This window comes from Piliocolobus tephrosceles, chromosome X, assembly GCF_002776525.5.
Source record: "Piliocolobus tephrosceles isolate RC106 chromosome X, ASM277652v3, whole genome shotgun sequence".
Lineage (NCBI taxonomy): Eukaryota > Metazoa > Chordata > Mammalia > Primates > Cercopithecidae > Piliocolobus > Piliocolobus tephrosceles.
This window is the reverse complement of record NC_045455.1, coordinates 50086268-50112327: the sequence shown is the minus strand read 5'-3', so window position 1 is coordinate 50112327 and position 26060 is coordinate 50086268.

Below are 26060 nucleotides of genomic sequence, written 5' to 3'. Positions count from 1 at the left end.
CCAGGTCATAGAGTACAGAGATATTTTACCTGACCAACACTGAAGATAAATCATTTGACACTTGTTAAAATAGTAAGACTATTCAAGACTATCGCCACTTGCTACTCTCACCTGACATAATTTTTCCGAAGAGCGGACAAAGAACTTAGACATCAAGGCAATGAGATGGGGAGCTTGTTCAGATATCAAGGATGATCAGATATCAAAGTTGGTCAGATAACGACAGTGGCAGGATTCTTGCTAAACTGATTTGCAAGATTCTTGGTAAAGGCAGGCCACAGTTGAGGCCTGGTCAAAGAAGACTAGTAGGAGCCTGACCAAATTTTGATCAAGGAGAGTCTGTGTAAACAGATAATGTCAACTTTTCCAAATGTGAATATGTGTCAATTAACACTATTCTATAGCAGTGTGCGGAAACTTATTTTGCTCAACAAACTTGCCAACAATATTGTGCTTGTGGGTATCTAGTGGTATTTTACTGTGACTTTCTTTTACTTTTTTGTTTTCTTTTTGTTGATGAATAATGAGAGAGGATACATTTTCCTGTTTATGGACCATTTGGATTTCAGTTTTTAGAATATGTAGATTTGAGTTGTTTTCTAACCTATTAGTTGTATGTTTGCCAATGATTTATTTTTAAGGATTCTGTATGTAGTTTCGATATGAGCCCCTTGTCAGTTGTTGTGAATGACATTTCAGTCACCCTGCTGCTATCTTGAGCATCTGTGAATTTTGGTATCTGAGGGGGTCCTGGGACCAATTCCCCACAGATATGGAGGGGCAACTCTATTTCTCATTGAATTTACTAAGTCTGGAAAAATACTTTACTAATTTTTCTTAGATGTTTATTTCTTGTAGTGAGTCTCATGGTGTATTTTTTACGTCATCAGGCAAACTAATTGTTACAACACAAACATAAGCTATGAAATTGAGTTATTTTATCTCTATGATGCATTTGGAATTTTGCCATTGAATGCTTTATTTTAGTGGCAGTTTAGGTTGTTATATTCATCATGTAAAAAATGTTTAATATTTTAAAATGTTTAATGAATTTCTCCAAAAAAAAACTTTGAATGGACAAATCCTCCAAAACTGATATGGGTTTGAGTGTCCTTTGAAATTGGTCGTTAGTACTGTCTTTTATATTTTGTCCCAGAAGGTGGAGGAATATCTTGAAAATGGGGAACATACAGATTTTTAAAAATTATATGAAGTTCAACACAACAGTTAAAATAATTCTAAAGCAACATGGTTTTTTTTTTTTAAAAAATGTATTATTGGAATGATGAACAATACATAATCAAATATAGACTACTGATATTTTACTTGCTTTTACTATAGATAATAGAAATAATTTCACAAAAATTTAAAACAACCTATAAGAAAAATCCTAATTCAAATGTTTCAAAAATTCACCCAATCTACACCAAAAGAAATGTTTATATTAATTTATTACTAGCATAGAACTAATGTATTTAGTAACATTTATATTCAGATTCCAAACATCCAGTAAATCATTCAAATTCCAGGTGTGTATCTCACATCTATCACTAGATTCTCAGTGTCATACTGTCAAATTCCGAAAGGCAGTCCTTGAATTAAATGCTCCAGTTCAAGCTTTAACATAGGAATGAAAGTTGATCTAACTTGACAGTTCTCTAGAAATAATCATTCTGACATGTCAAAGATGGTACATGCCTGGATCTTTACATTATTCAAAAATGATGGAATCTAGGGAAAGGAAAAGAAATGACAGAAAGTCTTACACCCAAGAATTAAATACTTTAAAAGGGGAAAATGGTATAATTTATATGGAGTTAGGTTGGGCATGGGGGATGAGACTATAACAGTATATTTCATTGTATCTTTTCAACCTTGTTCTCAACTTTTTCCCACGTTCACTGAACTTTCAAACTTGGAAGACTATTGAAAAAGATGGATAAGGCAAACTTTTGGCATTTAACAATAGTAGTCAGTGATATTTTTTGAGGTGAAATTTTAGTATATAATAAATAACAAGTGCACAAATATACTAGAGAAAGTTAATCATCTTGTATCTAAAATTTTAAATCAATTGCCCCCTTTTTATGATCTCACTTTTGTAATTTGTCTCAAGATCTTTTCAGCAGCTGCTGACTATGCTCTGGTTGACTATCTGTCTTGTTTGATTTATGTCAGCGATTGATTAAAACTACTGAATATTTCTCTGATTTCTACCCATTCAATAACAGCAATGACTAAATCCATTTTGATAACACAAAATAGTAGCCTAAAGATTTTTATTCATCCAAAATATAATTAATGATTTTTTATACTATATCATACAAATGAAGACTTAATCTGCAAGAATCACTTCTAGAGTTGATGTAGTAGTTCAGATACCTTTGCCAAACACAGCCTTAGATCTCTACAGTGAGTCCACCACAATGGCACTACAGTCAGCCTATGAATAACAAACTAGATGAGCTGAGTCAGCTGGGTCACTTACTGCTCCTGCTCACATAGGAAAGCTGGAAGTGATAGATAGCTCCTTTAACTCTGCCTGACTAATGCACCCTTGGGGAACACCAAATTGGGAACTTTTTTTCTTTTTAATCATTCTGAGACAAACTGCAGGGATGCAGTTGGTTTATTCTCCACTCATAATAAGGAAAATTGTTGTGAAAATGAATAATAGCTGTAGAAAGCAGTGAAAATAATATTTTACATCATAAGATAATATTTGGCTTTCAGTGAACACATTTCAGTCCAGACTGTCAAAATATTTTTTCAGCATTATTTACAAGTATCTGAGAAAACTTTGACATTCAATGTATCAACATAAACATTAAACATTTTTAGCTTAAACAGAATAGCAATTCTCATAAAATGAATATGTACATAGCTGGTATATCATAAGTCCCATTATACAACGGGGCAATATTTATGAGATTATTTTTTAGATCAGGACCTAAGTACAACTTTACTGTAGAGTCACAATTGTATTTTTAATATGCTTTATGAAACATTCAAAGTAATTATTTCTTTTTAAATTCAATGAGAGAAAATAAAATATGAGGGCTAGGTAAACTAATTCCTTAACTTCTTTATAACATTTTTTTTTTTTTTAAGGAATTATTTGTTAATAAATAGGCTCAGGAGAAAAGCACAAGGCAATGATGCTTCCCTACCCTTGGCCAGTATGAAAAAGAGTTATTTACAAGAGCCTGACAGAAGAAATTGATAAGCTTCTAATGCTGCAATTCCTTCTTTTTTTCACATTACCAGCCCTATGTAACTTATTTAAAGCACTTCAGAAGTTAACAATGGTGATGGAGAAGAAAACAAAGTACAAGACAATTGTAAAAAATGGAGGGAAAATGGAGTCATTTCAAATTCGCTGTTTTTCTGTTAGATGTCATTGTAACTAGAATAAACAATTAATTTTTTAAATATTTAAAATAACTGTATCTTAAGGAAAAGTTCAATATTTTCGTTGTAGATTTGAGTACCTGTTAAGGTAGTGAGAATTCAAAGATTAATACTTTCATTATCTATGACCTTAAGGAAGGAGGAAAAAAATATATACATTAAAAATTACAAAATAACATGTATCCATTCAACCTCTATTATTGAGTACCCACCATATCTCAAGCACTGTGATTGACCCTTTCACATAATGAAGAGAAAAGGTAGATACAAGACTTCATGAAGTTTAGGCATAAATTAAATGATCACACAGAAAAATATAACATGTCAAAGGTGATAAGAACCACGAAGAAAAGAGACATACTGCTAAGGAAGATTTAGTAATCTGGGTCAAAAAAAGGCTTTCCTGAGGACAAAACAATTGAGTTGATATGACTGAGATGTGTGAGAACTTATTGAATGAAAAATGTAAGAAGCATGCTCCAGGCAAAAGAAATACCATGTAGTAGGAGGAGACATGGCATATGTGATGAACAGAGGCCAGTGTGACTGGAGCTGTGAGAAACTGGAGGACAGTAGTCCAAGCGAGGCCAGAGAGATCAGAATAAAACAGCTCAAACAAGGCAGAATACACCAGTTTACAAATAGTAACCTTTCTTTTGGATCATAAAAAAGCAGAAAAATTTTAAGCAGGGGCTAACTTGTTTAGATTAGGAGATTCTTAGAACTGTCATTATGTCTGAAGTGCAGAGATAAGATAAAAGGACAGGAAAGACAGATGAGAAGTCTATGGAAATAGTTTATGAAAAAATGATGGTATTAAATAGATTAAAATGGCCAGGTGCAGTGGCTCACGCCTGTAATCCCAGCACTTTGGGAGGCAGAGGCAGGCGGATCCCGAGGTCAGGAGACTGAGACCATCCTGGCCAACATGGTGAAACTCCGTCTCTACCAAAAATACAAACATTAGCCGGGCGTGGTGGTGCAAACTTATAATCCCAGCTACTTGGGAGGCTGCGGCCGGAGAATCGCTTGAAACTGGAGGTGGAGGTTGCAGTGAGGCGAGATCGCGCCACTGCACTCCAGCCTGGGCGACAGAGGAAGACTCTGTCCCACAGAAAAAAAAAAAAAAAAAAAAAAAAAAGGATTAAAACAGGATGACAGGATGTCAGTGAAAGGAAGGGAAGTGAATGGAATCAAGAGATATTTGTTATGTAAAAACAACAAGATTTGGTGATAAATTAGAATAGGAAGACGCTGAGAGAGGGAATAATCAGTTAAAACATTCACATTTCTGATTCGTGAAGCTGAATAAACAATGGTCCTGTTCCCTGAGATACAAATAATTGGAATAAAACCTGTTTGGGGAAGTGACAAGGAAAAGGGAGATTGTTAGGTCCTTTCTGGACTTGTAGAATTTTTGGTTCCTTTGAAGCATGCAAGTGGAAAAACGTCAGAGACGTTCAAATCCAGATGGACTCCATGGTGAGTGAGGGCTAGGAAAATGAGGCTGGGGCTTGCTGGGCTGCATTCCCAGAAAATGACGCATTCCTAGCCTCTTGGTGTTCACGGTTAAGGGAACAAATTCATAATGTTTGCTAAAACAGACCCAGACTTGGGAGCGTCCAGATATCCCGATATCTGGAAAACAAAGGCACTCCTAATTTTGCTTTAAATATAATAATATCAATTCTTGCAAACTACAGTAATTAAGAAAATTAATCCTTTATCACAAACCCTTGTAGCAGAGCACATCTCCCCAAGATCTACTTTTTTTTCCCAATATATATATATATACAAGCATTGTACCTAGGGTGGATGCGTTCCTCCTCTTATTTTCAGGAAGGCCTTACTCTGTCTATGCAGTAGCTGTCCTTTCACCACTTTACTTTCTTAATAAACTTGCTTTTACTTTGCACTGCAAACTCGCCCTGAAGACTGTCTTGCAGGAGATCCAAGAACCCTCTCTTGGGGTCTGGATTGGGATCTTTTTCCCTAACGGAAATGTCAAGAAGGTGATTGGTCGTGTTATAGATTAGTTATAAAGCAACTTGATAAACAGCATAGAGAGTATGGAAGAAATTACCAGTGGAAGAATACAGATTGAGAAGAATCTAGGAAGAAACTTTTGGTATTACCAATATTTAAAGACTGCATACAGAAGTACAAACCTCCAAATGAGTTATCAATCAGGAATTTGTTTCCAAAAAAATGACATTAACAGAATAGGAGGGTGTGGACTCATAGTCATAGAATCTCATGGCTCCATGCAGGATCTTTCTATCAAGTAGAGTAATGTTGAAGAATAATGCTCATTAGTGGCCAAATAATATAAGCACAAAAGTATATACATTGGGTACATGATTGTATTAACTAGCACAAATTTGTCTATAATACAGCATATTTAAATGATGATCAGAATCTTCAAGTCAGAGGCAAAGTTGAATTCCCAAAGTGGAAAAATAATGAAGCAATAGTATAGAGTTCATGAGAGAGATGAGGAAACGGATTTGAAATGCAGGTACAGATTGATCTTATAAAAGTCAAAGGATAAGGCTTTAGTTTTACAAAAGGCAGGGAAAAGAGGATGGAGATGGTTGTAGATAGGTTATTTTATCTGTTAGCAGGAAATTTAGAACACTCTTATCTGACATCCAATTTCTCTGAAACACTTGTCAGATCTGCTTCTGTGAAGCTGAGTGTGACTTAGAGAAACCATTGATTTCCCAAGATGTTCCAATCCTTCCAATAGATACATGAGCATGTGGCTGATGTCCTTACTGACATTTGCTAGAGAGTTGTTGCAACTTTTAACATTTTATCCACTCTTACCTAAGGTAGGAATTTTTGGATATTCATGTTTTGTGGGGAACTGGGAGATTCATAGGTTTAAATTAGATAAAGAATATGTTACATTGCAGGGCATGAAAGAGTATATTTGGAAGATAAATGTAATAAATACAGTACTGAAAAGAGCTTGGGCAAAGGGCTGTGGAAGCATAGTACAGGGGACAGTTAATATGGCTAAAAATTAGTGAAAGCCTCATGGAAATAATTTGTCAACTGGGTCTAGAAGGATGAAAAGTGTTGATTTCATGGTGTTAAGGAAAGGGGTCCTGATCCGAACCCCAAGAGAAGGTTCTTGGGTCTCACGCATGAAAGACTTCAGGGTGAGTTCATAAAGTGAAAGCAAATTTATTAAGAAAATAGAATTAAAGAATGGTCACTCCATTAGACAGAGCAGCCGCAAAGGCTGCTGGTTGCCCATTTTTATGGTTATTTCTTGATGATATCCTAAACGAGGGGTGGGTTATTCATGCCTCCCCTTTTTAGATCATATAGGGTAACTTCCTGATGTTGCCATGGCATTTGTAAACTGTCATGGTGCTGATGGGAGTGTAGCAGTGAGGACGACCAGAGGTTACTCTCGTGGCTATCGTGGTTTTGCTGGGTTTTGACTTGCTTTTTTAAGGCAACCTATTTTATCAACAAGGTCTTTATGACCTGTATCTTGTGATGACCTCCTATCTCATCTTGTGATAAGAATGCCTTACCATGTGGGAATGCAGCCCAGTAGGTTTCAAGCTCAATTTACCTAGCTCCTAGTCAAGATGGAAGTACTGTGCTTCAAATGCCTCTGGCAGTGCAGAAGGAAAAATGACATTCTTAGCAAAAGAAGCACCATTAAAAGAAGAAGGCATGAAAGTACATTTAAAAGTACATTAAGTGTAGCAGGATTCAGCCATGGGCCATGATTATCCGGTCCTGCTTTCATCTAAGACATGCAGCCAGTCTGTGACTCTGATTAGATGCCCTGACAGTAGACACTCTTCTCCTCACAATAAAATACCAGCATATTTATCTTAGATAATTGGTGAGAGAAGTGTAGTTACCATACTTTTATTTCTGGTTGGATAAACTTTACTCTCATTCCAAAAGAGAAATCGTCAGTTATAGAAAAGTTAATAAGCTAAATATGTTTTCTCATGGTTGTTCATAAAATCAGTACAGAACAATAATAAGATGGATGTATTATTTCACATCACTTTTTGTTATTCTCACTTGTGGTATTATGCATATCATAAGTGATGACTTCTGAAGAGTTAAAAAATTTAATTTATTTTGGCACTGTAGTTCATGACATTAGAAAATTGATATTAATTACCAAAGTGAATATTACTACTAATAAGCTAATATTCTCATATTTAATTGCCAATGAGAGGACTAATAGCCACAGTCTAATTCATTCTTTTGCTACTAAGCTTAATGCTATTATGTCAATTTTTATTATGATGTGTATTTTTCTTAGAATTTTTAATATATCAACAATGTGTTTACTGGTATGTTCTACAGCATATAATTTGTGCTGATTTGAATAAATGATTTTGAATAACATAATTCAATGCTCTCATTATTCATAGCATAAGGGTTTTGTTGTATTCTGTATTTACAGATATGTATCATGTTGACAATGTGTGTTCAAACATTGAATTGCATAATGATACAAAATCTGAAATGGCATTAGCACTCTATCAGATTTTTGCTGCAAGACTAATAAAGAAATAAGATTCACTATATTAACAGCTGTAATGTCATTTAAATTACCCAAACCATGTAATGCCTAGCTATTTCAGAGATTGTTTTTACCAACTTAATTTTCAAAGGAACTTGATTTTGTTACCGTTTTGTTTAAAATATTAATATGTTATTTATATTATTAAATATTTAAATTTTTATATAGTGCATATTATTACCTAAACTGTTACAAAATATTACTACTATAATGTAGTAGTAATGTAGTAATCTGTAAGTGCATATTACTACTAAGCTGTTGCAAAAACATATTTTTAACATGGTTTTTGTCTCTCTTTATTCAATACTCAGTGCTCAGTAACTAAAGGATAACTTGTCTCAAAATAGATACTTCGGGAATATTTATGGTTAAATGTGTAATTTGTTAATGATATTTATCTATCTTAAGACAGATTTCATACACACACACACACACACACACACACACACACACACATATATTTAAGTTCTCTTTCTCCCAGCACTACATTTGACACAAGTTGTTTTCCATATATTTTTCCTTAGGGCCAAAAAAAAAAAAAAAAAAAGAGAAAACCAACCCTTAATTTTTGAATAATATGAAAATATTATTATTATATTCTTTATCTGGAGCATTTGGCTATACATATGGGACCATAGTTAAAATTTGCTTAAGTCATAAGAACATTTACTCTTTGCTTAATTTCTAAAGTTGGTGGTCAAGTTATTTATTCTGTGACTTAAAGAAATAATGGATTTCCCAAGATATCCCCATCTTTCCAATAGATATGTGAGCATGTGGGTGATGTCCTTATTGACATTTGCTAAAGAGTTGCTGCAACTTCTAGCATTTTATCCACTCTTACCTCTCTAAGTAAGGGTAGCAGTTGCAAATTAATTTTTTAAAGAGTTTTTTCTTTGTGTACTTTTGCTGTTTCATCAGAAAATAAAAAGTTTCCAAGGTGCCTAGGAAGTCTTCCTCACCCTCACATCCCAGTGGCTGGATTTGGGTCACATATTAATTTTGTGTCAAAATGACTAAATCAAATATTTGGCTAAATATCTTATCTTGGGTGTCTGTCAGGGTGTTTTTGAATGAGATTAGTGGACTCAGTAAGGTTGATTGCCCTCTCCAGAGTGGGTGGACATCGTCCAATCTACTGAGAGCCTGAATAGAACAAAAAGCAGAAGAAGGAAGAATTTGCTTTTGTTTTGTTTTGTTTTTGCCCAGCAGCATAAGCTGGGACCATCACCTTCTGCCCTCAGACTGGAACTTAAATAATGAAAGTTTTCCTGGTTCTCAAGTTCTCTGACTTAGACTGAATCATTTCAGTGGCTTTCATGAGTCTTCAGCTTGCAGATGGCAAATCATGAGACTTCTAGGCTTGTATAATCAGTTAATTTATCTCCCTCTATTTCTCTCTTCCCCGTCTCCACTTCCTCTTTCTTTCAACTCTTACCAGATTAATGAACCAATTCCAGAAACCCCAGAACCTATTCATAGAATTCAAACTTAAAATTCTGTTTTTCTCTAATGGCCACCTCACCCCATCCCAAGGCAATTGCAAAGCAAGACAATTCTGATTTTCCTCATGACATGCCCCTACCACCACTCTTTGCTTCTAGACCTATTATTAGACATAAAGTCCCAGCAGGCCCTTAAAGGTGAAGTACGAAGTATGACCCATGTAGAGGTATGCTATACGCCAAAGAAATTATTTGAGTTTTATAATTTATATTGACAAATGTGGGGAGCATGTGTGTAAATGGATACTAAGGACGTGGGAAAATGGTGGAAGGAAAATAAAGTTAGATAAGGCTTAACTTATTGATATGCATTCACTGAGCAGAGATTTTCCACTTAATATTGCACATCTAAAAGTTAGAAATGACTCTCACAATCAGGTCCTTCCCGAAGAAGGACCCTGATACATGACAGAAAATTTATACTGTTAATCTTTTCTCTCAGATTTTCTCATAGGAGGCTGTAGCCTTTTATGAGGGTAACTTTGCACTCAGGAGAAGAAAATAATCAGAACTTTTAGGGAATATTGAACATCAGCTCCAAACTTAGACTAATTTCAGCAGATCCAGGACATCATTGTGACCAACCAGTGAGCATATGGGCTTATAGAGTTCAAGTGATCAATTGAGTTTCAGCTGAGGTTCATCTTACAGCAGACCCAGTGTATTTATGAGTCCATCCTGTACTTATTTTCTCATTTCTGGGATGCATAATTGTAATAGATCTATTTAGCAGCTGGAAAAATTCACACATTGCCTCCTGGACCTGTGTAGTAAGGGCTATTATGGTGGGAAAGGCCAAATGGAAGCCACTAGAACTATCTCTAATGAAGAAAATAGTAAATCAAAGAAATGTCATTCCTGGGAGGATGCTAAGTTTAACGCCACCATCAAGGACTTGAAGAATGCAGGAGTGGTGATTCCTACATCTCCATCCAAACTAGTGTGTTTGGCCTGTGCAAAAGACAGATGGAATTTGAAGAATGATGGTGGATTATCATAAGCTTAATCAGGTGGTGATTCCAATTGCAGCTGCTGTACCAGATGTGTTTTCATTTCTTGAGCAAATTAACATATCCTGTCATTCCTGGTATTCAACTACTGACCTGGAAAATGTTTTTTTCTTCATTCCTGTTCATAAGGCCCACCAAAAGCAGCTTGCTTTTAATTAGAAAGAAATTCATCTTTACTTTCCTACCTCACAGGTATATCAACCCTTAAGCCCTATGACATAACGTAGTTCATAGGGATCTTAATCACCTTTTACTTCCACATTATACCACGGTGGTCCATAGCATTAATGACACTATGTTGATCAGTCCTAGTGAGCAAAAAGTAGCAACTATTCTACACTTATTAGTAAGGTATTTGAATACCAGAGGGTGGGAACTAAATCTGACTAAAATTCAGGCACCTTCTGTCTCAGTGAAATTTCCAAGGGTGCAGTGGTGGGGTGAGATGATATATCCCTTTCAAAGTGAATGGTAAACAGTTACATCTGGCTCCTCTTGCAACCAAAAAAAGGAAAAAGTGCAATGGCTAGTTGTCTTCTTTGGAATTTGGAGGCAATATATTCCTCGTTTGGGTGTGTCACTACATCCAATATACTGAGTATTCCCCAAAGTTGCTAGTTGTGACTTGGTACCCAGAAAAAGAGAAGGCTCTGCAATGAATCCAGTCTACTGTGAAAGCCACTGTCACTTAAGCCATAAGATCCAGCAAATCCAATGACGGTTGAAGTGTCTGTGGCAGATAAGGATGCTATTTGGAGCCTTTGACAAGCCTTTATTGGTAAATCACAACACTGGCTCTTAGGATTTTGTAGCAAAATCCTGCTAAAGGATAACTAATTTTCTTTTGAGAAACAACTCTTGACCTGCTACCGGGCTTTAGTAGAAACAACACTTAACCATGGGCTAGTGAGTGAGTTACCATACAACCTAAGCTGCCCATCGTGAGCAGGGTCTTATCTGATCCATCAAGCCATAAAGTTGGGCATGCACAGCAGAATTCTGTTGTCAAATGGAAGTGGTGTATATGTTGAGCCTGAGATAGCACTAAAGGCACACATAATTTATACTAAATGTAAGGTAAATCCTCCCCCACAGACAGAACTTCGGGCAGTGCACCTGGTTGTTCACTTTGCCTGGAAGAAGAAATGGAGAGACACGTAATTATAAACCAGTTCTTGTGCTATGTCCAGTAGTTTGGATGGATGTTGAGGGAATTGGAAGGTACATAACTGGAAAACTAGTATCAAGGAAAAGTGAAGAAGAAAATGTGAATAGTCCTTTCTGAATGGGCAGAAAATGTGAAGAGGCACGTGTCCCATGTCAAGTTCCCACTAATAGATGATCTCAACAGAAGAGGATTTTAATAGTTAAGTGATAATTAAGGATGAGCCATTTTGTGGGCACCAGTCAGCCCTTTTCCCTTGCAACCCTGGTCATCACCCAATGAGCTCATGAACAAATCAGTCAAGGTGGCAGTGATGAAAGTTATAAGTGGGTTTACCAACATGGACTTACACTCACTAAGGCTGACCTGGTTACAGCCACACTAAGCACCTAATCTGCCAGCAGCAGAGACCAACACTGAGTCTCCTGTGTGGAACTGTTCACTTGATAGATCAGCCAGCTACCTGGTGGCAGGTTGATTACACTAAACCACTTCTATTGTGGAAGGGGCAGTACTTTGTTCTTACTGGAAACAACACTTTGAATATGAATTTGCCTTTCCTGCACACAATGCTTCTGCCAAAACTACCATCCGTGGGTTTATAGAATACCTTTTTTCCTATCATTGCATTCCACACTGTATTTTCATAAAGGAACTCATTTCACAGCAAAAAAAAAAAAAAAAAAAAAAAAAAAAGAGTGACAGTGAGCAGAATGTTCAGTTAATAATTCTTTTTATTTCACAAAAACATATCATTGTTATCCTGTGCAAGGCCCCTCTTTTCATTCATTCACTCATTCATTCATTCATTCATTCATTCATTCCACACTCTCTTCATTTCATTTTCCCGTTCTCCTTGTCACATCATTGGCTGTCATTCCAATGTGTCTGATATTTATCTTTTATTTGTATATATACTAGTAAAATATACTTTCAGTAATTTTTTTAAAGTTTATTCAATGACAAAAGTGTTTTTTAAACGTAGCATTGTATAAGATTTGTTCGTATTTTATCTTTACATATAGTAAGATGTTTCTGTTGTTTGTTTGTTTGCTTGCTTTTTGCTCAATAACAGTATAATGCATCCACCACATTTTGATTATTCTTTCCTACAGTGACATGTAGATAGTCTCCAACTCACTTCTATATTAAACTACACTGCAATGAACATATTTTAAAATGTTCTTATGGATCTGCCTAAAAATTTCTCTAGATTATTTATAACCAGAAGCAGAAATCTATGACTGTTAAGTAATGGGGTATTTCACTTATCAGACAGTTTGGCTTAGATGTTATTATTAGAAATGTACCTTAATTTCTGTTAAAATCTTGCCCAAAATTTGGCAATCTGATGGAGATAAAGTAATTTATTATTACATTTTAATTTTCATTTTCTAGTTAATAATGATTTTGAGCATACTCTCAACAACATTTTTCTTAGCCTTTTGTGTTTCCTCTTATGTGATGACTTTTCCCCATTTTCTTAATATTTCTATCTCTTTCATTATCACGATTGTGGCAGGATTTTTGAGTACATTCTACATATTGCTATGTTGTCAGTGTTTGAAATTACAAATATCTTTATCCTCTCTCTTATCTTTATTCACGGTGTTGTTTCTAGATATCAACTTTATTGAAATATAAATTGGATACAATACACCCATTTTAAGGATACAGTTTGATAAGTTTTGAAAATGTGCTCACCTTTTATAAATGTGCTTGAATTATAACAAGAATCAAGACTTCATTAAATAATTTTTAACACAAATCCTGAATTTTGACATAATATAGTCCAATACTTTGCCCCACTTTTGTGTTTGGAAATATTTAAAAATTCTTCCGTTTTAGTCAACCATGAGTATCTTCTTAAATTAACATCTGTTAATAATTTCACCTCTCACATTTCAGGTTATTTTTATAAGGAAATTAAAATTTCGTTTAATGTGTGATTCACAATAAAAACAAAATTTTGATGTGATTCTATTTTTACAAAAGCATAATGATTACTGAAGAGGTGGTCCCCAAATAAGAAAAAACAAACAAATGAAAATAAAACTCTTCCCTAAACCCTAGCTCCAACATTGTTTTTTAAAAATCTTCTTTCATTTTAATGAATACTTAATAATTGTTCATATTTGTGGAATACAGTATGATGTTTCACTATATATATACATTCTATAATCACCAAATCAGGTTTTAATCAACCTTAAGCTTACCTTTTATATGGTGTTAGGCTGTAGTCCATTTTTCCTTTTTTCTACATACACAAACCAGGTTTTCTCAACATCAACAAAAGTCTATTTTTGATTTGTGTTTCTCCCTATGTATGTAGATTTCCATATATATGTGGTTCAGCTTTTAAGCTCTTCGGATTCCGTTCAATTAATCTATGTGCCAATACTTGCACAACTTGCAATTATATTTTTATTTATTTGGTTTTGCAAAGTTTTAATATTTGATAAATAAAATTATTTCTCAAAATTTATGTAGCTGTTAATTATATAATTAGTTATTGACTTCCTTAAAAAATCCAGGGAGAATTTTGATTGCAATTGATTAAATTGTATGTATTATATTAGAAAGAATTGGCAGCTTCATACTATAAGTCAGACTATTTGAGAGCTAGGGATATCTACTTATTCAGAACTTCTGTTATGCTTAACTTTTAAAATTACTTTTCTATTTGGTCTAGTATACACTTCAATTCCTAGAAATGTCAGTGGGTGCTATTCATTTTATTTTGATTTACTTTATTTCTGTTTTAGCTATTGCACATTATATCATTTAAAAATTATATTTTCTAGTTAGTTATTGATTGTGTAGAAGCATTTTATTGATTTTTAAGGTTGATTTTAGATTCAAAAACTTCACTCAGTCTTTTTATACATTTTGATACTTTTTCTGATGGCTGGGTTGATTTTTTCATGTAGGTGAACCTAACATTTTCAAATAATAACAATTTTATCTTGAAGTTATCCTTATTTGTTTCCTTTATTTTATAAGACTAGTCACACTTTCAGTGATAAGTGAGTTAAAATCAATCACTACAATGTTTGATTACTCTATTTTTTCCTGCTGTTTCATAAGTTATTGTTTTCTTTGTTGTGAGACTGTTTCCTACCTATATGTGCATGGTGGCCCCTCTTTGTTTTATATGACCTTCTTTCCTCTGTTCCATTCTTCTGAATATTATTTTATCATTTTTTCATCTCAACTTTTACTTTGTTAGTTTCTGCCTAAAGATAGTTTTCTATTTAGTCTTTTATTACTTTTTTTAAACAGCTTCTCTTTATATTTTATTTCTTTTTGACTGGATTTCATTTTATACTTTGTTTATTTTCTCTCATCATAAAAATGCTCTAGGACAATTCTTTTACAAGTTTTATTAACCATTTTATGACCTGTATCTCAGACAGTGCTTACATAACACATGTTGGCAATAAATATTTTTAATGTTTAGTGGACCAAATACTGAAATAAAATATTTTATTTAACATTTATGTACATTCAAAAATAATAGTTATATCCTATCAGGCCTAGGTACTGCATAATCCCTATTCTGCTCACCACAAATAACCATATGTTCACATATCAATGAACAGAACCATTTACAGAAACATCACATGGTCTGTTTTAAGGTAAGCTATAGGTAGGAAGAAAATGAAATTAGGGTCATGCCTTTGGGGGTATACTATTCAATAGGGACAACTAGTTATTTCAGAACTATGTAATGGAGTGGTAAAATAAGGATAAATTAAAATGAAATTGTATGGCTAAATCACAGGGTACCCATGGATATATTTCAAAATGTTGTTTCCTTGGTCTCTTATTAATTAACTTTGTTCAGTTGTCCTCTGTCTGTGGGTGTGTGTCTCTCTCTCCTAGAATTATTTTATGCCTTTCTGAAATCCTACACTTCTACAAGCCAAAACCAATCTAATAATTATTTTTCAGATATCAAGAAGTAAGGAACTGTTTAGTTGGACTATCCACAGACATAAAATTAGAGTGTTTTTCATGTTTCTATTGAAATACTAATTTTAGAAGATATATGAGTGCAAATAAATATTTACTTTTTCAATTCCTTCCTTCTGAGACATCTGATTCTCCATAGGAAACTTCTCTTTGCCTTTTAAAATGCCTAATATTCTCTAATATTACACAAAAAAAGTTTAATCTCTTACAGCCACTAGTTCCTTGCCATAATTCATGTTTATTTCCCATTTCCCAATGATCCTTTTCTTTATTAGTATTTCTGCCATAAGCTATTCCTACTGCCTCCTACAAAACATTCAGCTCTCTATCTTGCAGTTCTTGTCATGATCACCTGTGATTTCTGCCAGATACGAAGGCCTCAGTTATTTTTTCATTCAATAAGTTTGTTCACTCATTCATCCAATATTTACCACATACGACCATGTGTGAATTTCTGATAACGTGATATATAATGCATTTTTCATACTAAATGCTATACTTTTTAAACATATGAACTTTCCAGTATACCCTTTTTTAGTATTTGTTCTCTTGTAATATAATTATCTAATGATATACTTGCTTTTACTTGAGACCTTATCTGTTTTGTTTTTGTTTGTTTGTTTGTTTTTAATACTTTAAGCTCTAGAGTACATGTGCATAACCTGCAGATTTGTTACATATGTACGCATGTGCCATGTTGGTGTGCTGCACCCATCAACTCGTCAGCACCCATCAACTCATCATTTACATCAGTTATAACTCCCAATACCATCCCTCCCTCCTCCCCCCTCCCCATAATAGGCCCCAGTGTGTGATGTTCCCCTTCCCATGTACAAGTGTTCTCATTGTTCAATTCCCACCTATGAGTGAGAATATGCGGTGTTTGGTTTTCTGTTCTTGCAAAAGTTTGCTGAGAATGATGGTTTCCCGCTGCCCCCATGCCCCTACAAAGCACACAAACTCATCCTTTTTTATGGCTGCATAGTATTCCATGGTGTATATGTGCCACCTTTTCTTAATCTAGTCTGTCACTGATGGACATTTGGGTTGATTCCAAGTCTTTGCTATTGTGAATAGTGCCACAATAAACATACATGTGTATGTGTCTTTATAGCAGCATGATTTATACTCCTTTGGGTATATACCCAGTAATGGGATGGCTGGGTCGTATGGTATTTCTAGTTCTAGATCTTTGAGGAATTGCCATACTGTTTTCCATAATGGTTGAACTAGTTTACAATCCCACCAATGGTGTAAAATTGTTCATATTTCTCCACATCCTCTCCAGGACCTGTTGTTTCCTGACTTTTTAATGATTGTCATTCTAACTGGTGTGAGGTGGTATCTCATTGTGGTTTTGATTTGCCTTTCTCTGATGGCCAGTGATGATGAACATTTTTTCATGTGTCTGTTGGCTATATGCATGTCTTCTTTTGAGAAATGTCTGTTCATATCCTTTGCCCACTTTTTGATGGGGTTGTTTGTTTTTTTTCTCATAAATTTGTTTGAGTTCTTTGTAGGTTCTGGATATTAACCCTTTGTCAGATGAGTAGATTGCAAAAATTTTCTCCCATTCTGTAGGTTGCCTGTTCACTCTGATGGTAGTTTCTTTTGTGGTGCAGAAGCTCTTTAGTTAAATTAGATCCCATTTGTCAATTTTGGCTTTTGTTGCTGTTGCTTTTGGTGTTTTAGACATGAAGTCCTTACACATACCTATGTCCTGAATGGTATTACCTAAGTTTTCTTCTAGGGTTTTTATGGTATTAGGTCTCACATTTAAGTCTCTAATCCATCTTGAATTAATTTTCGTATAAGGAGTAAGGAAAGGATCCAGCTTCAGCTTTCTGTTAATGGCTAGCCAATTTTCCCAGCACCATTTATTAAATAGGGAATCCTTTCCCCATTTCTTGTTTTTCTCAGATTTGTCAAAGATCAGATGGGTGTAGATGTGTGGTATTATTTCTGAGGGCTCTGTTCTGTTCCATTGGTCTATATTTCTGTTTGTGTAACACTACCATGCTGTTTTGGTTACCGTAGCCTTGTAGTATAGTTTGAAGTCAGGTAGCGTGATGCCTCCAGCTTTGTTCTTTTGACTTAGGATTCTTTTGGCAAAGCGGGCTCTTTTTTGGTTCCATATGGACTTTGACGCAGTTTTTTTCCAATTCTGTGAAGAAAGTCATTGGTAGCTTGATGGGGATGGCATTGAATCTATAAATTACCTTGTGCAGTATGGTCATTTTCACGATATTGATTCTTCCTATCCATGAGCATGGTATGTTCTTTCATTTGTTTGTGTCCTCCTTTATTTCACTGAGTGGTGGTTTGCAGTTCTCCTTGAAGAGGTCCTTTCCACCCCTTGTAAGTTGGATTCCTAGGTATTTTATTCACTTTGAAGCAATTGTGAATGGAAGTTCATTCATGATTTGGCTCTCTGTTTGTCTGTTACTGGTGTATAAGAATGCTTGTGATTTTGCACGTTAATTTTGTACCCTGATACTTTGCTGAATTTGCTTATCAGCTTAAGGAGATTTTGGACTGAGATGATGGGGTTTTCTAAATATACAATCATGGCCTCTGCAAACAGGGACAATTTAACTTCTTCTTTTCCTAACTAAATACTCTTTATTTCTTTCTCTTGCCTGATTGCCCTAGCCAGAACTTCCAATACTATGTTAAATAGGAGTGGTGAGAGAGGGCATGCCTGTCTTGTGCCAGTTTTCAAAGGGAATTTTTCCAGTTTTTGCCCATTCAGTATGATATTGGCTGTGGGTTTGTCATAAATAACGCTTATTATTTTGAGATGTGTTCCATCAATACTGAATTTATTGAGTTTTAGCATGAAGGACTGTTTAATTTTGTCAAAGGCCTTTTCTGCATCTATTGAGATAATCATGTGGGTTTTGTCTTTAGTTGTGTTTATATGATGGATTATGTTTATAGATTTGCATATGTTGAACCAGCCTTGCCTCCCACGGATGAAGCCCACTTGATCATGGTGGATAAGCTTTTTGATGTGCTGCTGGATTTGATTTGCCAGTATTTTATTGAGGATTTTTGCATTGATGTTCATCAGGGATATTGATCTAAAATTCTCTTTTTTTGTTGTGTCTCTGCCAGGCTTTAGTATCAGGATGATGTTGGCCTCATAAAATGAGTTAGGGAGGATTCCCTCTTTTTCTATTGATTAAAATAGTTTCAGAAGGAATGGTACCAGTTCCTCCTCGTACCTCCGGTAGAATTCAGCTGTGAATCCATCTGGTCCTGGACTTTTTTGGTTCGTAGGCTATTAATTATTGCCTCAATTTCAGAGCCTACTATTCGTCTATTCAGGGATTTAACTTCTTCCTGGTTTAGTCTTGGAAGAGTGTAAGTGTCCAGGAAATTATCCATTTCTTCTAGGTTTTCTAGTTTATTTACGTAGAGGTGTTTATAGTATTCTCTGATGGTAGTTTGTATTTCTGTGGGGTCGGTGGTGATATCCCCTCTATCATTTTTTTATTGCATCTATTTGATTGTTCTCTCTTTTCTTCTTTATCAGTCTTGCTACAGGTCTATCAATTTTGTTGATCTTTTCAAAAAATCAGCTCCTGGATTCATTGATTTTTTGAGGGTTTTTTGTGTCTCTATCTCCTTCAGTTCTTCTCTGATCTTAGTTATTTCTTGCCTTTTGCTAGCTTTTGAATGTGTTTGCTCTTGCCTCTCTAGTTCTTTTAATTGTGATGTTAGAGTGTCCATTTTAAATCTTTCCAGCTTTCTCTTGTGGGCATTTAGTGCTACAAATTTCCCTCTACACACTGCTTTAAATGTGTCCCAGAGATTCTGGTATGTTGTATCTTTGTTCTCATTGGTTTCAAAGAACATCTTTATTTCTGCCTTCATTTCATTATACCCGGTAGTCATTCAGGAGCAGGTTATTCAGTTTCCACGTAGTTGAGTGGTTTTGATTGAGTTTCTTAGTCCTGAGTTCTAGTTTGATTGCACTGTGGTCTGAGAGACAGTTTGTTATAATTTCTCTTGTTTTACATTTGCTGAGGAATGCTTTACTTCCAATTATGTGGTCAATTTTGGAATAAGTGCAATGTGGTGCTGAGAAGAATGTATATTCTGTTGACTTAGGGTGGAGAGTTCTCTAGATGTGTATTAGGTCTGCTTGGTGCAGAGTTGAGTTGAATTCCTGCATATCCTTGTTAATTGTCTGTCTCGTTGATCTGTCTAATGTTAACACTGGGGAGTTGAAGTCTCCCATTATTATTGTATGGGAATCTAAGTCTCTTTGTAAGTCTCTAAGGACTTGCTTTATGAATGTGGGTGCTCCTGTATTGGGCGCATATATATTTAGGATAGTTAGCTCTTCCTGTTGAATTGATCCCTTTACCATTATGTAATGGCCTTCTTTGTCTCTCTTGATCTTTGATGGTTTAAAGTCTGTTTTATCAGAGACTAGGATTGCAACCTCTGCTTTTTTTTGTTCTCCATTTGCTTGGTAGATCTTTCTCCATCCCTTCATTTTGAGCCTATGTATGTCTCTGCATGTGAGGTGGGTCTACTGAATACAGCAAACTGATGGGTCTTGATTCTTTATCCAGTTTGCCAGTCTGTGTCTTTTAGTCCATTTACATTTAAGTTTAATATTGTTATGTGTGAACTTGATCCTGTCATTGTGATATTAGCTGGTTATTTTGCTCGTTAGTTGATGCAGTTTTTTCCTAGCATCGATGGTCTGTATGTTTTGGCATGTTTTTGCAATGGCTGGTACCGATTGTTCCTTTCCATGTTTAGTGTTTCCTTCAGGGTCTCTTGTAGGGCAGGCCTGGTGGTGACAAAATCTCTAAGCATTTGCTTGTCTGTACAGGATTTTATTTCTCCTTCACTTATGAAACTTAGTTTGGCTGGATATGAAATTCTGGATTGAAAATTCTTTTCTTTAAGAATGTTGAATATTGATCCCCATTCTCTTCTGGCTTGGAGAGTTTCTGCTGAGAGATCTGCTGTTAGTCTGATGGGCTTCCCTTTGTGGGTAACCCAATCTTTCTCTCTCGCTTCCCTTAACATTTTTTCCTTAATTTCAACTTTGGTGAATCTGACAATATGTGTCTTGGAGTTGCTCTTCTGGAGAAGTATCTTTGTGGAGTTCTCTATATTTCCTGAATTTGGATGTTGGCCTGCCTTTTTATGTTGGGGAAGTTATCCTGGATGATATCCTGAAGACTGTTTTACAACTTGGTTCCATTTTCCCCCTCACTTTCAAGCACACCTACCAGACGTAGATTTGGTCTTTTCACATAATCCCGTATTTCTTGGAGGCTTTGTTCATTTCTTTTTCCTCTTTTTTCTCTAGACTTCTCTTCTCGCTTTGTTTCATTCATTTGATCTTAAATCATTGATACTCTTTCTTCCAGTTGATCGAGTCGGTTACTGAAGCTTGTGCATTTGTCACGTATTTCTTGTGTCATGGTTTTTATCTCTGTCAGTTCGTTTATGGCCTTCTCTGCATTGATTATTCTAGCTATCCATTCTTTTTTCAAGATTTTTAGTTTCTTTGCACTGGTTATGTAGTTCCTCCTTTAACTCTGAGAAGTTTGATTGACTGAAGGCTTCTTCTCTCAACTTGTCAAAGTCATTCTCTGTCCCGCCTTGATCCGTTGCTGGCGATGAGCAGCTGTGTTCCTTTGGAGGAGAAGATCCGCTCTGAATTTTTGAATTTCCAGCTTTTCTGCTCTGCTTTTTTCCCATCTTTGTAGTTTTTTCTGCCTTTGAGACCTTATCTATTTTTAATTTTGATTTAACTAAAAGGAAGAAACCCTTAATTTATCTATGAATTTTTATTCTCTTTATGGCATTTTTAAATATCAGCAAAATATGCATAGCTTGCTTTGTCCTCAGCAATACATACATAAGCCATTATTATTTAAGTTTATTTTATTTTCTACTTAACACGTGAAAAATAATTTTTATACCACTTTGTCAAGTGTGAGAATTAGCTTCTGATAACAAAGTGAGTTAAGGTCAAAGTTGGATAATGCTTTCATTCTTAAAAGATAAAATTTGGTCTGTGAAAAACTAAGTTTACTTTTAATTGGACTAGTTCCAATATAGACTATGTTACATGATAGCATTAAACATACATTGCCATTTTTAAGTGATTAAATGTAATATGTAAGATACACAAGATTTGTTTGAGTTTAAAGCTTAGCAGTGTTAAACCAATAACTTGTACACTTGCAACTGTTCAACACAAGCCAATAGGAATCATAAATATAATATGTACAAACAGATGCACACACACATACCTTTCTGTGTTTAAAATATCCTTTTTAAACACATTCCGTGCTTACATTTAAATCTAATGGTATCATAAAATAAGTAATTTGGTCTTTTATATGAATAACATACTCTACTAATCAGAACTTCAAATTCAAAAAGAGTACCGCACATGATTCAAGATTTCACTTTAAATTACTTCATAATGAAACTTTTTGGGGAAATATTTCCAACAATTAAAATTCAACGAATCTTTCATTTATTGATTTATTTTGTTGTGGAATAGAGACAGGTATTGGGGAGGGAAGGGATAGCAGTGAACAAGATAATAATAAGGAGTCAATAAACACAACTCTCTGTATCGGAGTAGAATCTTATTATAATGCCCTTATCAGAGGTAGAAATATCATTTTCACAATTTTATTGTATTTTATAATTACACAGTGAATCTTAGTAGTATGAGAAAGACATAATTCTTCGTAATCTTACAGAATTGCAAGATAAATAAAAAGCACAGCAATTTATACAGATGATGATAAACGTTTGACTCATGTCATTAATCTGAAGTAAATATATTCATATTTCTTTTTTTCCCTGAATAATCACCCTTGCCATTACTTGTCTTATTAGTAGAAAGTATGGTATCTTCCTCTTCATGGTTGTACCTACCCTACTGTTAAAACAAACAAACAAGGAAACTTGATTGGGTTATTAAATCTAAAAAGCCCATTCTGCTTTCACACAGCAAAAAGAGGGACATTTGTTGTATGACAAATCTACTTTCACTGTTTTATTTTCCTATTGCATAGGATTACTGATAAAGCAGCATATCCTCATGAATCCTTTGTGTACTATGGGTATGGCACAGAGAGCCCATTCTCCAGAGCAGAATTATTGGAAAACTTTTTTAGTCTAAAAAATCGACTTCTCTGTTTCTTACTTACATGCTTAATCACTTTTCCCTAAAACTCAAATACCATCCAGATGGCAGTGGCTAGGATACTTTCACTCAAGTTGCAGGATTAAACATTTTGCTGTAAATAGTTCTTTGCAAGGATTACTTTAAGTATTTTTAAAACTAAGTCACCAACCAAGACTTGTTCTTTCTTCAATAAAATTTTATTTCACTGGACTTCTATGTTTTGCTGTCACTGAATCTTCTGTAGATTCACTATGGACTCATATATTTCTCTAACTTTGAATCTGAAGAAGTTTGGTGATTCTATCCTGTATTTACCATAAGATCCTGAGCTCTATATGGGAAAAAAAATTCACCATTTTGCAAAATTTTTCATTCTGAAGGGACAGCAACATATGTGAGGATATTCAATATCTCAAAAACCTGCCAGGATTTTACTTGTGTATATAAAAAGAATCATTTTACTACTATTACATAGTCTTAAGAAAATTTATAACTAATGTTAAGAAGGAGGAGAAAAATACAAGAATAATGACAATAACAACAACAGTCTTGGTTAACCAGCTACTATATTTTAATAACTTAGGTAAAATACAATACAGGTAGAATATATGCAGGATTTTCATAAACACAGGTGAAATTATGACTGCAATGGTGTTCATAACACAACCTGATCTATTATCTAACAAAAACTCTTATCTGAAACGTTTGAGAAGGTTGGGGAGCCAGAAGAAAAATGCACAGCGGAGACATTATGACAATTGCCATAGCATTCTTGAACATTTTCTAGTTGGTCTTCAAGTCAACGGTTTTGCCATTCATAGATCCTTTAAACCTATTTTATGGATCTTGAAGTACACAGATCATGGAATGTGAAATTTATATGAGAAAATTAAATGAGAAACATTTTGAAAATCTCTGGGTAGATGCTTTATTCTATTTGCAGGTGTATAAAATTCAGTTGTGCAGTTTGTGTCTTGCCCAAATATGCTAGGTAGGACCCAAGTAGGGGCTTCAAGCCAGCCCATACTCCATCTTTCAAGGCTCTGCCATAAGTTTGCATTTAGCCTGGAAGCACAGATATCCTTGACTAATTTGTCTTCCCATAAAGGGAACAATTTCTTCCAAGTAGTATACCTGGGGAAAAGAGTTTTTTGTTTGTTAGTTTGTTTTGCTTTTTAATAATTTGTGCAAGAGCACTTATGCTAACACATATCTGCTTGGTGTCTTTTGTGATGATAATAATAACATAACTTTTTTCTAATTATTTACTTATGACTTTAAAAATGTACCTTCCTTTCAAATAATCTAAGCAATAATGTTTGAAGTTTGAAATATTTTCCATATGTCACTTAATAAATGAGAATGAAAAAATGCAAATACATCAAATAAAGTGTTATTTAGAATCTCAGCCATGCCTATGCAAGGTCAAAGTGAAATGGATAACTCAGGTATCTGTCCAGTTAACTTAGTGATTTCTTGTATTAAATTACTCATTGGCAGAGAAAAAAAAGTAAATCATTACTGAGAGTTTATTCATTCCTCCCTCCTCTGGCTTCTACTTGCCTGTTTGGACAATACTTATACTTCTTCTATTTGGGCAACACATTCACTCTTGCTGCCAAAAAGACAGAATATCTGAAATCTGTTTTTAAGCAGTGTCAGGTTTTCAAAGTAATAGGCTCAACAAGAAGAAAAGAAACATCTGCTATCTGCAGGCTTTTTTTTTTTTTCTTTCCTCCCAACATCAATCTAGCAAGTCTTTGGCAAGCAGCTTCTTGCACTCTAAGTCACAGAAATGTCAAAGGAGAGTGGAAATGAGAGTGGATACCTCTGTTGAAATGTCACTTTGAAAGTAAATAAAATCAATTGAAAAAAGGCCATCTGAAAACAAGGAAACTTAGTGGTCAGGAGATGAATTTCATTGTATTCACACAGTTGAAGTAACCACATTCAGGAAATCCACTTTTTTTCTAAATTATGCTTTGTAGTTTTTGATTGTTTGAAATAATAAAGGACAATAGAAATAAATATAATTTTAAAATTCAAATTTCTTGAAAATAATTAATATTACTTTCTACTGAGTATAAATCAGCATTTTAAGTGAAAATATTTATTATATGCTAAAACCATCAAGTACTTCTATTTGCAAAATTACCTTCATAAATAAAAACTATACATATCAAAGGATTTCACCATGCAGTAAGGTGTGAAATCTCTAAATTCAGGATATCTGGGTTTAATTTTCAGTTCCAGCACTTAGTTGTGTGATGGTGGACAAGCTGCTTATTAACCCAGTGGCCAATTTGCTAATTTGTAAATTTTGATAACAATAGCACCTAACCACATTTTTGTATTAAAAACATACAATGCACTTAGAATTGTGTGTAGCATACAATAAATATTCAGGTTTGCTTATTATCATTATTAATCAAAGTATTCTTACTGATTTAACACCATCCCTTCTATCATAAACCTACACATAAAGAAACAATTTCTTCTTTTAATTTTCAGTTACTACATTGACAAAAAATGTTGGCTCCTAAGCAAGCAATGGTATTGAATGCATACTTTCTTTAGAGAGTTATCAGTAAGCCAGCTGAAAATAGAGAAGACCTAGAAGAATCTTCTAATAGAGAAAATTGGTGGTTAAGACTATTCTTCAATCCTCCCAAAACTTAATAGTAAAATTACAATCATTACAACTGAAAAATAAATAATCAGACCATCATCAGATATGGTTGCTTTGTTGAACTGATGCTATTTATCTAGAACTAGATGAAACTCTTCCACATCTCCAAAGGGAATCCATGTTTACTTAGTTCTTTTTCAGACTCGTCTACAACTATTGTCTCTGTCTAACCCCTTTAATTTCCCATACATATTAATGCAAATTTTTGCAAATCTAGGTAAAAATCAAGAAATAGAATCACCTCAGATGATTTTGTTTGGAAGACTAGAGGCTAATTTACCTGGTACTTTTATAAAAAGTGCACTCTGATTTTGTTGTTTATCTACTTATTAACATTTTGTATTCTATTGTGAAAGATGGTATTGGTATGAGTTATATAAAGATGGGGATATGAAGTTTTTCCCTGCCTTAATTATGACTCTGGTTTCCTCCATCTTCAATATTCAAGTGGATGCAAATGGATCTGATACTTGGTTAGCCAATACTCATTTTTCAGTAGAATGATCTTTCCCTCTAATACGTAAGTAAGTTTCCTTACACTTAATTTCTTTG